General features: G+C 44.8%; 1 protein-coding gene across 1 annotated transcript in view; it reads right to left on the reverse strand.

Moving 5' to 3' along the window:
• The window catches only part of LOC123502281, a 409,114-nt gene that overhangs the window by 24,988 nt on the left and 381,626 nt on the right, over nt 1–2,500 (reverse strand). The window lies entirely within an intron of this gene.

Here is a 2,500-nt window from a genome sequence, read left to right on the forward strand (position 1 = left end):
GACCGAGGATATTCATTGTGGAAGAGGAGACAGTTGAGTGTCATTGAAGAAGAGGGATAGTTGTCTGGAAGGTTGTGTCGAGTTGATAGATGGAGGAATTGAGTTTTGAGGCATTGAAAACTACTAGATTTTCTCTGCCCCAATCGGAAATTTTAGAAAGATCGGAAGTCAGGCGTTCCGTGGCGTCCCCGCGTGATCTGTTAATTTCCTGAAGGGTTGGACGTCTCTGAAAGAACGTGGAAAGATGTAGGGTGGTATCATCAGCGTAGGAGTGGATAGGGCAAGAAGTTTGGTTAAGAAGGTCATTAATGAATAATAGAAAGAGAGTGGGTGACAGGACAGAACCCTGAGGAACACCACTATTAATAGGTTTAGGAGAAGAACAGTAGCCGTCTACCACAGCAGCAATAGAGCGGTCGGAAAGGAAACATGAGATAAAGTTGCAGAGAGAAGGATAGAAGCCGTAAGAGGGCAGTTTTGAAATCAAAGCTTTATGCCAGACTCTATCAAAAGCTTTTGATATGTCTAACGCAACAGCAAAAGTTTCACCGAAATCTCTAAAAGAGGATGACCAAGACTCAGTAAGGAAAGCCAGAAGATCACCAGTAGAGCGACCTTGACGGAAGCCATACTGGCGATCAGACAGAAGATTGTGAAGTGACAGATGTTTGAGAATCTTCCTATTCAGGATAGATTCAAAAACTTTAGACAAGCAAGAGATTAAAGCTATAGGACGGTAGTTTGAGGGGTTAGAACGGTCACCCTTTTAGGAACAGGCTGAATGTAGGCGAACTTCCAGCAGGAAGGAAAGGTAGAAGTCGATAGACAAAGTTGGAAGAGTTTGGCCAGGCAAGGTGCAAGCACAGAAGCACAGTTTTTGAGAACAATAGGAGGGACCCCATCAGGTCCATAAGCCTTCCGAGGGTTTAGGCCAGCAAGGGCATGGAAAACATCATTACGAAGAATTTTGATTGTAGACATGAAATAGTCAGAGGGAGGAGGAGAGGAGGACAAGCCCAGAATCGTCCAAGGTGGAGTTGTGAGCAAAGGTTTGAGAAAAGAGTTCAGCTTTAGAGACAGAAGAGATGGCAGTGGTGCCATCAGGATGAAATAAAGGAGGAAAGATGAAGAAGTGAAGTTATTTGAGATGTTTTTGGCTAGATGCCAGAAGTCACGAGGAGAGTTTGAGTTTGAAAGATTTTGACATTTCCTATTTATGAAAGAGTGTTTGGCAAGTTGAAGAACAGACTTGGCATGATTCCGGGCAGAGATATAAAGTGCATGAGATTCAGGAGATGGAAGGCTCAAGTACCTTTTGTGGGCAACCTCTCTATCATGTATAGCACGAGAACAGGCTGAGTTAAACCAAGGTTTAGAAGGTTTAGGTTGAGAAAAGAATGAGGAATGTACGCCTCCATGCCAGATACTAACACCTCTGTTATGCGTTCAGCACAAAGAGATGGGTCTCTGACACGGAAGCAATAATCATTCCAGGAAAATCAGCATAATACCTCCTCAGGTCCCCCAACTGGCAGAGGCAAAACGCCAGAGGCACCTTCGCTTTGGGGATCCTGCGGAGGGATTGGAAAAATAGGACAAGATACAGAAATGAGATTGTGATCGGAGGAGCCCAACGGAGATGAAAGGGTGACAGCATAAGCAGAAGGGTTAGAGGTGAGGAAGAGATCAAGAATGTTGGGCGTGTCTCCAAGACGGTCAGGAATACGAGTAGGGTGTTGCACCAGTTGCTCTAGGTCATGGAGGATAGCAAAGTTGAAGGCTAGTTCACCAGGGTGGTCAGTGAAGGAGAGGAAAGCCAAAGCTGGTGGTGAACATTGAAATCTCCAAGAATGGAAATCTCAGCGAAAGGGTAGAGGGACAGAATGTGCTCCACTTTAGAAGTTAAGTAGTCGAAGAAATTACTATAGTCAGAAGAGTTAGGGAGAGATAAACAGCACAGATGAATTTAGTTTGAGAGTGACTGTTAAGTCGTAGCCAGATGGTGGAAAATTCGGAAGACTCAAGAGCGTGGGCACGAGAGCAAGTTAAGTCGTTGCGTACATAGACGCAACATCCAGCTTTGGAATGAAAATGAGAATAGAGAAAGTAGGAGGGAACAGAGAAGGGCTACTGTCAGTTGCCTCAGACAGCTGTGTTTCGGTGAGGAAAAGAAGATGAGGTTTAGTAGAGGAGAGGTGGTGTTCCACAGATTGAAAATTAGATCTAAGACCGCGAATGTTGCAGAAGTTAATGTAGAAAAAGTTGAGGAGGTGTCAAGGCATTTGTGGTCTTCAACAGGAGAGGTGTCCGACCTGGGGACATTTTGGTCCCTCCCAGAGGGACTCCGAGGCGTTGTTTATTTTGGGTCCCATTTTTCTTTTAAATTTTGATTTGGAGTGAAGGGTGTATGTGTGGTAAGTGCATGTAGTTTTGTGTGAAGAAGGAGAGCTGTCTTTAGAGGGTAGGCTGTGACTACCCCTTGAGTTGTGAGACACAAAGG

The sequence above is a fragment of the Portunus trituberculatus genome, chromosome 11 (assembly GCF_017591435.1).
Source record: "Portunus trituberculatus isolate SZX2019 chromosome 11, ASM1759143v1, whole genome shotgun sequence".
Taxonomy (NCBI): domain Eukaryota; kingdom Metazoa; phylum Arthropoda; class Malacostraca; order Decapoda; family Portunidae; genus Portunus; species Portunus trituberculatus.